The sequence below is a fragment of the Dreissena polymorpha genome, chromosome 11 (genome assembly GCF_020536995.1).
Source record: "Dreissena polymorpha isolate Duluth1 chromosome 11, UMN_Dpol_1.0, whole genome shotgun sequence".
NCBI classification, from domain to species: domain Eukaryota; kingdom Metazoa; phylum Mollusca; class Bivalvia; order Myida; family Dreissenidae; genus Dreissena; species Dreissena polymorpha.
This window is the reverse complement of record NC_068365.1, coordinates 12232322-12247981: the sequence shown is the minus strand read 5'-3', so window position 1 is coordinate 12247981 and position 15660 is coordinate 12232322. Positions and strand designations below refer to the sequence as shown.

Genomic DNA, 15660 nt, shown 5'->3' with positions numbered 1-15660 from the left:
TGCTGCTCGAGCAGCAATTTACTGGTCGAGCAGCATTTAAATGCTGCTCGAGCAGCAAAATCCCTGCTCGAGCAGCAATATGCTGCTCGAGAAGCATTTATTTTTAGAATAAGCCGTTGAACCCGTCAGCCAATCAAATTTAAGCTTTCAAACGGACGACATAAGCTATCTCTACGGAAACGAAATAGACCGGTGTAGCGTGAATATTGTTTGATCGTGAGATCTGTCACATAAATCGGAAATCTGACGATTTTCACAGTACCCCGTGAGATTGCTCCGATCAGTCGCCGTGAAAAATGTCAGATTGATGAAAAATAATATTTAACGCAATGTTGTTTCAATTCAACTTAATTTCGCGTTTTAACAGCTTGCAGTTATTTTCGGACATCTTTTTTTCGGACGTTGAACCTAAACACGTTGTTCACAACAAAGATATCAAAACAGTAGTTCTAACACCATGCAAACATTTGAATTTTAAAACGATTTCCGTTTTAAATGTTATATATATCGATGATGTACATGCATTACGTTGTAAAGAAATATGGTAATGCCTAATTTACAGTCATGAGTGTTTCAGTGTTTTAATACAAAGATATAACATTGATTTAAGAAAATATTTTCAGATTATATATATATATTCCAGAAATGTATAATCCCAATCAGTGTTTTTATCATTATTTTAGCTAATTCACATGTACACTCAATTCAAGAAAACTATTGTATTATATTTCACACAATCATAATTACCACTATCATCATTTATTTATTTGTCAATAAGCTTGATTGGTAATTGTCGGTTCGGCTCGGGTAATGCTTTAAAGTACCCCGTGTACTCTTAAGTATACTTTAATGTACCCCCGGTACGCTAAATATACTTAAACGTTCCGTCGGTGTGTCTGTCAGTGCAGTCACTCACAAACTTTTCAGGGCTTTATCTCAGAAACTCAATATAAGTTTTCAACATGAAACTTTATGGGTGTATAAATATAGCTGAAGAGAGGTGCCATGCACAAGAACCCTAACCCGTCGCTTTCTGAAATAAGAGTTATTGCACTTTGTTGTTTTTGTATGATGTAACTAGTGCTATATCTCAGATACTATACAAGATTTTAACATGAAACTTCATGGGTGTATAATTATCAATGCACAAGAACCATAACCGTATACTTTCTTACATAACGGTTATTACCTTTTCTTGTTATTGTTTATTTTATGATGTAACTTTTCAGGGCTATATCTCATTTATAGAACCATGCATAAGAACCATAACCCTTCACTTTCTTAAATAAGAGTTATTGCCCTTTGTTGTTTTTGTATGATGTAACTTTTCAGGGCTATATCCCAGAAACTATTAATACAAGATTTCAACATGAAATTTCATGGGTGTATAATTGTCAATGAGAATAAGTGACATGAACAGTCTGACGTTACTTTTCAGGACTATATCACAGATACTATACACAATTTTAAGATGAAATTAACTGGATGTTAAGATATCATAAGGAGAGGTGTCATGCACAAAATCTATAACCCTACACTGTCTTAAATAAGAGTTATTGCCAATTGTTTTTTTTTATGCTGTAACTTTTAAATAAGTGGGATAAGGGTACAACCCTTCAAATAAACTTTTCTGTTAGTTCTGCACCCATCAATAATCAAAATTTATTTGGCGGGGGATATTAATTTAACGAATTTGCTTATTATTAGTCTAAACTTTGAAATGGACTTAATATTTTAAGTAGCATTGAGAATATAAGACACAACAGACTCATCAGTCATCAGTATTATGTTAGCATATCTTTAGTCGATTACTGAACTAGGGCAAATAAAGTTGAAGTTTATCAGGTGGTCTAAAAGTCCTCACCGCCTAGCAGATAAGTCTACAAAGTATTTTAAAACCGGTTCATGAACATGAAATGATAAGTCATTTCCGCCATCGCGATTATTTATTTTAAGTCAATATGTTTTTGGAATCTTAAAGGGATCTTTTCACGCTTTGGTAAATTGACAAAATTGAAAAAAGTTGTTTCAGATTCGCAAATTTTCGTTTAAGTTATGATATTTGTGAGGAAACAGTAATACTGAACATTTACCATGGTCTAATAGAGCCATTATATGCATCTTTTGACGATTTTAAAACCTAAAAATTATAAAGCGCTGCAACGCGAAACGATTGAATAATTTGGAGAGTTCTGTTTTTGTCGTTAAATTTTGTGAAACTACGAAGATTGCTTATATAACGTATAAAATACGTTCAGCATGTGTACTCGGCGGAATAGCTCAGTAGGCTACAGCGTTTTTACTTCAGGACTGTGGCAGGACTCCTGGGGTCACTGGTTCGAAACCTGGTCCGGGCTATGTTCTTTTCCTTTTTTTAATTTTATTCTTGATTTTTTACTGGAGCTTTTACGATCGAATGTTTACATTTATCGATATAAAGCATTTAATGAATAAGTTAAAAAATGCCAAAATCTGTGAAAAGGCCCCTTTAAGGCACTCATTGAAAAATACATCACTACATAAATAAATATCTAGGTCAATTGTGATTCTGTCAAGCAATGATTATCATATCAATTATTATCTCAAGAGTTATTCTTTTTTTCTTGCACTTATCATAATCTAACCATCTGCATTATTTTTGCCAAACAGGTGGTTTTGCAATCTGAGCACCACAATCATCAATTTTTTTGTGTGGATATAAAGATTTTATAAAATTTATGATTTTAGGACCTTAAAGTTCATTGTGCTGTACTTGTTTAGGAGATGTGTAATATCAACTGGCTTCTTCTGTTTTCAGAACTAAAAGGCACAGAAGGATTTTATTAATATTTTGTTGAGTTCTCAGATTAATCTAGCCCAAAGCACTTCCTGCTACAAAAACATATTTTCGAGCAACAACACATATTGATAATATACTCTTGGTTTATTAAGACATCAACAATAAGCAACATGTATGCATGAGCACATGATATAGTAAATATGATTTATATATAAATTAAGAAATGTTTCAGTTGAGAAATGCATTTCTCATTGAATCACATGTTATTAAAACCATCATTTTGAATAGAAATTACACATGCAGTAACAACCAGCTGCAAACAAATTGTTTCTTACATGATTACTTATGCATGTCAAGGATAGGAAATTACACACATAAGGAATGAAATATCCATGTGCAGGTATCAACAGTTGTCTTTGATTTAATCTATCTTGAATAATGCATACTTTTTAACATGAAAATCTCATTTTCCACAAAACACTAAATTAAAAGTAACAGGAAGGTGGTAAAAAATTCATTATTTCAGTTACAAAGCAATGAATTGAAAACTATCGGTACATTCAAGTTATCTGTATAAAACATGGCATCAACTTAAAATCAGTATCAATACATGTATCACCTTAAATCCGCAGATGTTGAGTAAGATTGCCTTTTTAAACAAAAAATTATAATTGCCCTAAAATGAGTGATTTAACAATATACAAAGAACTATCATGAACCATTTTCAACATTTACTTTGTTGTTCTAAAATTTAAATATATATGCAATTTCAAACTGTTTATGCAGGTAAACCATGTACACACAAAATTTTAGTACTCATCTTTACCCTTTTTTTTTATCCCCATGTTTTTTTAAAAGCGTGGGGATATTGTGTTTAGCTCCGCCGTCTGTCTATCTGTCCGTCCTGGACACTATTATCTCCTACACTATTAGCACTAGAACCTTGAAACTTACACACATGGTAGCTATGAGCATATATACGACGGTGACAGCAACGGAATTTTGATCTGACCCCTTGGCCAAAAGTTATTGGGGTCAGGGTGGGGCCGGGTCAGTGATTTTCCTGCGACCCCGATTCGAAAAAGGCTCATAACTACTGTGTCCCTTCAGATATTGCTTTCATATTTGGTATGCATGTGTATCTAGACACCACCTATCCATTCGCATACAATTTTTTACCCTTGACCTTCAACTTTGGGTCAGTTTTAAGGTTTCGAAATCTGTGACCGCGATTCGAAAAAGGCTCATAACTACTGTGTCCCTTCAGATATTGCTTTCATATTTGGTATGTATGTATATCTAGACAACACCTATCCATGCGCACACAATTTTTTTACCCCTATGACCTTGAACATGGGGTCAGTTTTCAGGTTTCGAAATCTGCGACCGCGATTAAGAAAAAGGCTCATAACTACTGTGTCCCTTCAGATATTGCTTTTATATTTGGTATGCATGTGTATCTGGACAACACCTTTCCATGCGCATGAAAATTTTTATCCCTGTGACCTTGACTTTGAACTTTGGGCCAGTTTTAAGGTTTTGAAATCTGTGACCGCGATTCGAAAAAGGCTCATAACTACTGTGTCCCTTCAGATATTGCTGTCATATTTGGTATGTATGTGTATCTAGACAACATCTTTTCATGCGCATACAATTTTGTACATGCTACCTTGACCTTGAACTTGAGGTCAGCGTTCAGGTTTCTGAATCTGCGACCGCGATTCGAAAAAAGGCTCATAACTACTGTGTCCCTTCAGATATTGGTATAATATTTGGTATGCATGTGTATCTGAACAACACCTTACCATGCGCATACAATTTTTGACCCCTGTGACCTTGACCTTGAACTTTAGGCCAGCGTTTAGGTTTCGAAATCTGCAAACACGATTCGAAAAAGGCTCATACCTACTGTGTACCTTCAGATATTGCTTTCATATTTGGTATGCATGTGTATCTGGACAAGACCTTTCCATGCGCATTAAAAAGTTTTGACCCCTGTGACCTTGACCTTGAACTTAAGGTCCGCGTTTAAATTTTGAAATCTATTAAGTGGTTATCTACCCAATCAGAAGAAGTGCAAGCATTTTCATCAGACAAAGGAATTATTCAACAATGAAGCTTGTGTATTGAAAACATATATAGAGTTACACAGTAGTGGCGCAGAGATGTATTTAGTAGTCAATTATTTGTGTTTATTCATCTGTGAAATGGTTTAGCTCATCCATCTAATGTGTATACAAGGGATTATAAAATATTGGTGCAAAGGGACACCTGTATTTTAGAGAAGAGATAGAATGCAGTCAAGCATAAAAAGCATGAGAAACTCATGGAATAGCGCCTCAAGAATCTATAAAAGGGCTAAACTTTCAATTTGTTCAATCACACTTTTAGACTCATTATGAAAATCTTTCAAAATGTTCAAGTGTGAAAAATGTGACAAACAATTTAAAGCAAAAAGGACTCTTGAACAGGCACATCAATGACAGACATGAAATTTAACATTTTCATTGTTGTGTACAAGATTGCGATATAAAATTTCTGAGACACTACTATTTAGTCAACCATTTAACCTCAAAACATAACTTTTCCAAAGCAGAAGCATGAAGATTGGCTATAACAGAGCAAGTTCAGCCATCTCATTCCAATGAGGATGATATGTACATAATGGACGTCAGTGAAGTTGATTCAGTATTAGATTTGTTAGGAGAGCAGGATGAGGACCTAAATCCAAGTGAATTTTACTCTTGTATTAAGGACTTCGATTTTAACATTTTCACCGCCACCAGAATCAACAAAGCCTCGACTATGCATGGCCCCATTACCAAACCTAGGGCGCCCCTGGGTCAAACATGCGGCGTGGGGATACTCGTCGGCCTCTGCCGCGCCATTTCTAGTTTTAATTTTAAATTGTAGTTGACCTTGATTTATTTTTAAAGCCTGGTTTCAATACATCAACTATATTGTGCAATACAAACATCACACACAAAGCTATCTTGGGATGTAGGTTGTGAGACGCAGACCTCATGCAGCCATCGTTTGCAAACGTCGGATGATATCCATTTTAATGCCGTGCGGGTCTTTACAGTGGAGTGAACGAGTCGCACAGATATGTTTGCCGCACTCCATGAATCAGAAGTCTGTGTTTCACGACTAGTCTCGATAAACTGAAACATGGGCCTGTCGCAACATTGTGGGATGCTTTTGCCTGACCAAACATTCGGCAGTCTGGAAATAAAGTAAAAGTCATTCATACATAACGTAAAAAACAACAACATTTGTTTGCAATAAGAAAAGCATTATATTCACTAGATTCAGTGTTCACAAAAAATACTATTTCTGAAAATAAAATTGCAAGAACGATAGTTTGACAGTGAAAAGTATTCATGTTTTATGCATCATAAATATACAATCACATTAAGACACAAAAAAACAACTTTTTATACAAAATAATATAATGGAGCAAAGAGAATGCTGTATTTCATTATATGACACATTAATAAATTAAAATATGAGTAATCTTCTTGTTTAACCTAATTTTCAGGGTTATTTGACAAAAGTGGGACTCTATAACACAGTTTGAAATATCATGACCTTTATAAATTAAAGGAAAATGCAAGGCTCTAAAAACCAATGCACCAACAGAAAGGTACGATGATTATATTCTACATTCTCCCATTATTTTGTTGAATAAAAGTTAATGAAGATCTTTACTAAGCAAACTAGAGCTTTGTCACAGACGTGATGTATACCCCCACGTGCCGCATTGACACAGACTATTTTGCATGCTGTCTTTACAAAACAAGAGAATTAAATTTATGGCGATTTTTTAGAATTATAATTCCATTATCATTTATGGCCATTTCGACTTTTGAAATCTTGAATTCTTTCGCATGACATGCCGTCCAAATTTATGGCCATTTTTTTACTTGTGAACTCCAAGTGTGACCTAGACCTTGGAGTTATCGACATAATTCTTTCGCATGACACATCGTCCAATGACTGTGAACAAATGTACCAGGTTTTTTTAAAATCTCACAATAAATGACATAGTAATGGCCCGGACAAGATCATTTATGGCCATTTTTGACCTTTGAACTCACAGTGTGAACTTGACGTTGCAGATATCGACGTAATTCTTTCGCGCGACACACCGTCCAATAATGGTGAACAAATGTTCCAAATGATTTTAAAATCTCACAATGAACAACATAGTTATGGCCCGGACAAGCTCATTTATGGCCATTTTTTACCTTTGAATTCATGTTTTAAAGGCTTCATTTCCATCCCTTAGATACTGATGAGCAGCAAACAGCATAAAACCTGAACAGTCCGCAAGTGACTCGAGTTACTCGCAAGCTGTTCTGGTTTATGCTGTTTGCACACAGCTATTTTCACTTTGCTTCTGAGTGGGAAAGGGTAAAATAATTTATCTCCATCCTAAAAGAAATGTACTTTAAAAATGTACTTTACAACACACATGAAGTAAATGCATGAAGTAAACATTGGACTTTCATAAAATGAAAGTAAGCGATTGAAACAACAGCATGTGGTTGGTTGATAGTTGCCAGGATAAAGCATTAGACATCCTTCTTTAACATCAACAGGCACTAAATGTTTATGTTACCCCAGTTCAAACAAATCTTAAGTTTGCTGATGACATAACCAAGCCATATCAATACATCCCAAGAGTGCAGTATAGACATAGAAACCTATCAAGTCAAAGAATGGAAGGTGATAGATAAATGAAGCCAACACAGAATCCAGACAAACAAATTGTAATTAATCCAAAGAATAAAATTAGCAAAATGATCTAAGAATTAACCCAAAGGATAAGAAATGAAGCCAAAGACTACTAAGCTTACAGATTTAAGAAAACAAATGAGGAATCCGGCTATGTACATTAATAAAGTATATAGCATAAACAAGAAATTCAGTAAGACAGTAAAAAAACATATAATAATACATAATCCAGTCAAATAATATGGGAATTCAGACAAAAAGGACGGATTTTAGATTCCATTGAAAGAATAGGGAATCCAATCCATGAATCCACTTAATAAGAAATCAAGTCAAAGAATAATAAAACCAGCTAGGAGTCACAGAATATGAAATACAGAATACAGTCAAAATTGCTAAATTGTATGAGAAATCAAGTCAAAGAATAAAGAATCCAGTCACAGAATAAGAAATACAATCTTGCCAAATAATGAGAAATCAAGTAAAAGAATACACACAATTAAGTGTCATTCAATAAGAATCCAACCAAAGAAAACAGAAAACAAACTGGCAAAGGATTAATGTAAACTACAACATTTACACTACCGGCATACCATACAAATTAACACAAACATCAATACCTATACTATCATAACCCAATCATTATACAAAGTAATGATAGAGTCAATAATGCAATACTTCAATGGAAATTGTGACAGGGTCATTGTATTATTGTCATAAACCTGCATAGCTGGGTTATACAAACCTCTGCTGGGTCATGATACACCTTTGAAAAGGTGGTTGATGGTTTGTTTGACTCTTTCAGTGCTGGAACCAAATTTTGAAGGCCTTTGCAAACAGTTTGGATCCAGATGAGACGCCACAGAACGTGGCGTCTCACCAGGATCCAAACTGTTTGCTATTTTGATAGTATTTTTTGAAAAAAAATCGAAGAAAATGCTAATTTAAGAAATTAAGCAGACAACATTTTAGCAGACGACAAATTTCCCAGCATGCAAAGGGTTGATCTTATGTGTGTCATTTGCTTGATGGGACACCTTGCTAATACAAGACCTTTCATACATAAATTAATTACGGTTGGAAATAGATTAATTATCTAATTAGCGCTGACATATGATGCTCTCACATGCTAATCCCCAATTAGACAGGGTAGCGCATCAGTTTGGTTAGCTGATGAAGGCTATTTGTTGATGTAATGTTCTCAATCAAATAGTCATTAACCCATTTATGCCAAGTGGACTCTCCCATCCTTCTAGATTGGATCAATTTATTTCCAAAATTAGGGATGTCTAGTATATTTATTTCTATATTTAGAATATTTCTTACAGAAATTCCTTAAAGCAAACAGCGCAGACCCAGATGAGATGCCGCATCATGCGGCGTCTCATCTGGGTCTACGCTGTTTGCAAAGTCCTTTTTTTCAGGACGCTAGGCATAAATGGGTTAAAATTTTGTGTCATTGACCTATAAAAAATATGTTTGATATTTGAGAAATTATAATAAACAAAAGTTATGTGTTTGTAGGGTCTATATTTAATTTAATGTGATTGACCTAGAATATGTTTTAACATTTGTTCGGTAGAAATGCGTTTTAAATTTGATATATATTGTATCATGTTTTGATGTATGATATATATTTGACGGTCGGCTACAAATGAATGGATAATAAGATATGATATGTTAAGAATTTCATTTATTTGAAAACGTTGAATAAATTAAAAGTTGAATAAATTTCATATATATAACGGATGGTTGCAACTGAATGTCTGATGATGGAGTTGTATGGATTGGTGAATTTTAGCTTATGCAATTTTATACCACTATGACATTCTTTACGGCCAATATGAATGCTGATTTTGAGGGGAATAATGAAAAGTGAGATGTTTGAGACTGCTGAGATAACTGATCACTATATCAGGGTTACAAATTGAAATGAAGTTCACACTGTATGGTTTCTATGTAGTAAGAGAAGCATTAAAATTTGAGTCGCGTTTTGGGAAAACTGGGCTTTGAGTATGTGCATATAGTCTTGTCCCAGAGCATGTGCGTATAGTCTTGTCCCAGATTATGGTTTGAGGGTTGGGTTGGAGCCTCCTCATGTGCATATAGTCTTGTCCCAGATTATGGTTTGAAGGTTGGGTTGGAGCGTCCTCATGTGCGTATAGTCTTGTCCCAGATTATGGTTTGAGTGTTGGGTTGGAGCGTCCTCATGTGCGTATAGTCTTGTCGCAGATTATGGTTTGAGGGTTGGGTTGGAGCGTCCTCATGTGCGTATAGTCTTGTCCCAGATTATGGTTTGAGGGTTGGGTTGGAGCGTCCTCATGTGAGTATAGTCTTGTCCCAGATTATGGTTTGAGGGTCGGGTTGGAGCGTCCTCATGTGTGTCTAGTCTTGTCCCAGATTATGGTTTGAGGGTCGGGTTGGAGCGTCCTCATGTGAGTATAGTCTTGTCCCAGATTATGGTTTGAGGGTTGGGTTGGAGCGTCCTCATGTGCGTCTAGTCTTGTCCCAGATTATGGTTTGAGGGTTGGGTTGGAGCGTCCTCATGTGCGTATAGTCTTGTCCCAGATTATGGTTTGAGGGTTGGGTTGGAGCGTCCTCATGTGCGTCTAGTCTCAAGTGAGCTAAAAATATATCATGCAACGTTTTATCAGGCAGATATCAATGTGGTGGTATGATAAATTCTAATACACTGTGCTTTATGACTAAAATATCAGTAAATTACACATAGTTTGCATAGCATCTTGTTGAGATTTTTTCAAATCATATTATAAGTTAACAAATTGAATCTCAGCTCAGATATCCTTAGTTTGACCTATTAACAATTTTTCGACTCTTCGATGCCATCTGATCACAAGAAAAATCTGATTATTGAAAATAAAACATGTCCATTTTAGTGAAATAAGGGCTACACAGACCAAAAAATTGTCCTAAATTAAAAAAAAACATTCGCTTTTTCAACACAGGTTTCAAGGTTATATGAAAACATACTTTTATTCATATTTCCTGGTTTAGCATTTGCAATAAGTACACTGAATACAAACAAAAAAGAAAATTAAGAGTATTATATCAAGATTTCTTTGTCCATTATAGAAAGGCATTACAGAAATAATACCGGTACATGTTTGTTTCTGTCTTTTCTCATCAAGATCGTTTTTTGTATACAGAGGGTAAACAGAATAGAGCTATCACTACAGGTGATACAAACATACCCTGCAATACCAAATACACAAATATAGACAAACATGTTTCATTGTGACTATAAACTATGTGAAAAGTGATATTACATTTGAATGTGACATTTTAAGATGCTATCCCGCTTTTAATGATATACAAGGCGCCTACCAGGCTACTGAACACCTGCATATATGCTATCCAACTGAAATAAATCCACCTATCCTAAACGAATTAACATAATTGATGTGGTATGTGATATCAAAATTATATGACAGAGTTGTTAATGGTATCATATTAACACCAAAAAAATGTTATTTTTTAATTCACCACATGACATGGCAGTAAAGTTTTATTCAACTGAAAAGAGATTATAGCTGATATGGTTACGAAATGTTAAATTTTTATATCATTATAAATGTAAATTTAGTTACCACGGGAATATCATGTTTCTTTGTATGATAAATACCCTGCTTTGGAATTTGTTAATTCCATCTTTCAATTGAATCACATAAAATGAAAATGAAATACATAACAAAATATTAAGAAAAAAGCAAGTGTTATACAGAGGATAAAACCCCTTTCCATAAACCCCTTTAAAAAGCTATGTGCACTAATAAGGTAGAGTAATTATTACTTGGCATACAGGATGTAAACACTGAAAAGGGGTGTAAACAAACCAGAGCTGTCCCAAGCCATCTTTGTGACCTTGACTGTCCCATCAAGCTTTTTATTACTGCCATTAAGTTAGCATAAATGTAAAATTGTATAAAGTCCATTTTTGGTGGACAACTTTATGCTTTGGATTAAGTCTGATGTTTCCTTATTTCAGCCATTTCTCAAATTAGTGAATAAAAAGGAATATGAAATACACGTACAATAAACTATAACACTGACAAGTTGACATGAACACGCTATTATTATGCAAATCACATAAACTGGTTACTTAGCTGAAATTGCATGTTGAAATGAATTTGTTTAAATTAGCAATAACACATGATCTATCTGACATCAAAATATATAATTTCTGCAAACCTGAAAATAATACGCCGTAATTATTATTAGGGAGACATGCCTTATGCGTGACCATTTTTAAGTTTCGCCAAGCTGTATAATGCTCAAATATGACAACTGACATCTAAGTGTTACCTTAACCTTTAAGGGAACATGAAAGAGGTTTCTACATGTAACTGTTAAACACATTTGGCAAGTTATTTAAAAAGTGCATAATTACTATTGAAGTATCAGTTTGGATTGACCATTGACCTTTTAGTCTGACTTTGAGCCGGGAACATGGGTCTTAACACAAACTGGTGAACATTTGTTGTCAGTTATTAATGACAAAGTAACAGTTTGGACAAATTTTACCTTCGACCTGTAAGTGTGCCCTTGACCTTTAAGTAAGGTATACAGGTGTTACATGTTAAACACCGCCTCCTAATGATGGTCTTTTGTAATTATTAATTTTAAAATTGCATGCTGAATGATGTAGTTACTGTCTGTACAAACCCGAACACACACATACATACAATAACAGACACACAAATGTGCACTCATACACTCAACCATTATTACAAATAATTATCGTTGTTTCTGAAGATGTCTCAAATAAAAAAGAAAAGAAAGATATGTCAAAGACATTACCCACGTAAACCTTCTATTGCTTTGTCAGAGGCTTTGCAAATCTGCCATGGTTTAGTGCATGTGCAAATAATTCAGGAACATTTACATAACTTCGATTGAAAATTGTGTCATTTTACATCTACATTTAGTGGTAATTACATATTTTAAATCAAGCACTTAACAAATTTAGAAATAGTTCACTTCACAGACAATTGGATACACAGTAAAACTGCCATATTCCACCCTACTGGGGGCATACAAACAAAAATTGCACTGGGGGTTCAAAACCCAGGACAAAAAGAAGCAAATACTAAAACATAACCACTATACGCCATGTAGACTTGCCTGCCCTGAGGGTTCAATACCCAGGACAACGAGGAGCAAATACTAAAACATACGGAATCCTGATAGTGCCATATATAATCTTGCACTTCTTTCATCAAGGGCGAAACTAGAAACACAAAGCGATACTTGATATTTTTCTTGACAGTCGCGGCGACCCACGATATTTTTCTTAAAAGTCGCGGCGACGCACAATATTTTTCTTGACAGTCGCGGCGACGCATGATATATTTAATTCGATATATCGACCTTGTATAGGTGATGATGATGTGGTCGATCTGGTTCTGGGTCCTGCTGTCTGGTGATGTCCATGTAAGTTTGTGGATCTCCTTGTGCGCGAACAGGGTCCCTCCTATGACCAAGTCGTTCTGTTGGCAGAATTGACTAGTCTCTCCCCGTTGTTGGTGATCACATCCACCCCATGTCTTCCCATGGTCCTCTTTTTGTCTTTGTTGTCGCAGCAAACCTTAGCATTGAAGTCGCCGAGCAACATCAGCATGTTGTGTTGGGGGATGTCCTTCTTGACAGTCGCGGCGACCAACGATATTTTTCTTAAAAGTCGCGGCGACGCACAATATTTTTCTTGACAGTCGCGGCGACGCATGATATATTTAATACGATATATCGACCTTGTGTAGGTGATGATGATGTGGTCGATCTGGTTCTGGGTCCTGCTGTCTGGTGATGTCCATGTAAGTTTGTGGATCTCCTTGTGCCCGAACAGGGTCCCTCCTATGACCAAGTCGTTCTGTTGGCAGAATTGACTAGTCTCTCCCCGTTGTTGGTGATCACATCCACTCCATGTCTTCCCATGGTCCTCTTTTTGTCTTTGTTGTCGCAGCAAACCTTAGCATTGAAGTCGCCGAGCAACATCAGCATGTCGTGTTGGGGGATGTCCTTTGAAACACTTTGAAGGCGTCGTAGAATGCATCCTTGTCCTCTTCTTCTGCGTCGTCTTCTTCATATATAGAAACTTAATAGCATTGATTTTAAAGGTTTTGTAAGTATGATTTAAATTACAGTAATTAAACAATTGCAATATCAAAGCTACTAATTCACAAAAATCTGACATGCAAATTGCACATAAAGTTATACAAATAAAATGTTGACAAGTTTCCAATTCTTATTGGAATGGGTTAAATAAACCATTGGCTAATTTGCTTAAATATCATATTGAACATTATTCAGCTTAAAGGAAACATAATAAAACAAGAAACCGTCGGAGACCGGTGATCAATGCTCCCCAAAGGTTTTTTTTGTCACAATATTGCACTATATATTCAGATAAAAGGAAACGTCTTGAGGGCACAGTAGTTGGGGGGACAATAATTGCTTTATAGAAAATTTCAAAGGGCGATAACTCTGTGAATATACATCCGACCAGACCCCGCTAATAATACGCACATCCCTTCTTGGTAGTGAAGCTTCCCATATAGTTTCATTGAATTACGGTCATTAGTTGCTGACAAATAGCCCGGACAAGAATTGCACTATATGTACAGTTAATGGAAAATTTCAAAGGGCCATAACTCTGTGAAAAATCATCCGACCAGAACCCGCTGATAATATGCACATCTCCTCTTGGTAGTGAAACTTCCCATAAAGTTTCATTGAATTCCGGTCATGAGTTGCTGAGAAATAGCCGGGACAAAAATTGTGCACGGACGGACACACAGACGAACAGAAGAAGCGGCAACAATATGCTCCCCCCAAAATAAATTTTGGGGGAGTATAAACAAGAAATATCTTTTAAAAAGATATACGGCGTTGATTGTGGTCGATGTTTATGAACGATCAAAAGTTATCTCTATGAGATAAAAAGTAGCGGATGCCTTTTTTCTGCGCAGTTCTTAGCTACATCATAAGCAAATCAATTACGGGGTGTTGCGCCAGATTTCGTGGCTTATTTTGCTTTATGTGATATTATTACTCAGATATCTATATTTACAGAATAGAAAAACACAAGAAACATGAAAATAAACGATTGCATATAGGTCAGCCGGCAATACTCGAATCTTATTTAATTGCATAATTATAGTATAGTGAATTATTGTGCTCATGCTTAATAAACTGGTCTAAATGGATAAATATTTCTAATTATTTTTATCAAAATTGGTCCTTATCATGCAAATGTTGAAACCATATTAAAAATCGATGATTGACATACCACAATAATATCGCCGAATATCTTTATTTAGTATCTTTCTGATCAAAACAGACTTCAAGTGCACAAAGTTTCCGAGACGGCGTTTATATAAAGATTTCTGCAACTGACCGCAAACTGACCTTGATACCTTGCGGATTGGAATGCAATGCATTACAGTCAGTACGTTATTGTCAGTAAGACCGGTGTAACACAATGATCGCAACCCCTTCTGCGAACTCCGGTGATGAACTGTATATAAACTCTGACTTTCACAAATGGCCGCGAGTTGACCCGAAACCTCGCGGGTTGAAATGCAATGCAAGTAAGTACTAAATATGACAACATAGCTACTAGTATAAACGCTTTTGCGCTGGTAATTCTCTGAAAATAAAAGGTGAACGCACAAACTGTATTTATGTCGAAAATTGATTGTAAAACTGTTCTATCTATTGAGCCTTTTCATTAGAGATAAAATTGTTTCATGCAGTAAAACAGTGTTACAAAGACGCGGATATGTTTCCAATGTTATGGTGTTATACTCAAATCAGCCAATGGAATAAATGAAGTGTATTCATTCGTACCTAGCCGCGGGAAATTTTATTTGAGTATTATTGGACACTTACAAAGGTCAAGTCAGGGTGAAAAGCTGGCTTAATACAGCTTACGCCGAAAAATGTTTGTGGATATTTGAGCATGTCTATTTCACACAAAGGAATCTTCTTTAAGTGTAAAATATCTCATTTGTTGAGCTATTCAAAATCCTGTGGGGAATATTGAATAGTTTTAAAACATTATACAAACTGGTTGGACCATAGAACATTATTTTGTTCCCCATAAAGCTGTTTGAAATGTTTCTGAA

The 15660-nt window shown here is 35.4% G+C and overlaps 1 long non-coding RNA gene across 5 annotated transcripts in view; it reads right to left on the bottom strand.

The window, feature by feature from the left end:
* Positions 1 to 2904: 2904 nt before the first annotated feature.
* The window catches only part of LOC127850959 (uncharacterized), a 59184-nt gene continuing 46428 nt past the window's right edge, over positions 2905 to 15660 (bottom strand). For all 5 annotated transcript variants that reach the window (XR_008035598.1, XR_008035597.1, XR_008035599.1 and 2 more), the window contains one exon: positions 2905 to 6004. This is a non-coding gene — a long non-coding RNA (uncharacterized LOC127850959). The remainder of the gene's footprint in view (positions 6005 to 15660) is intronic.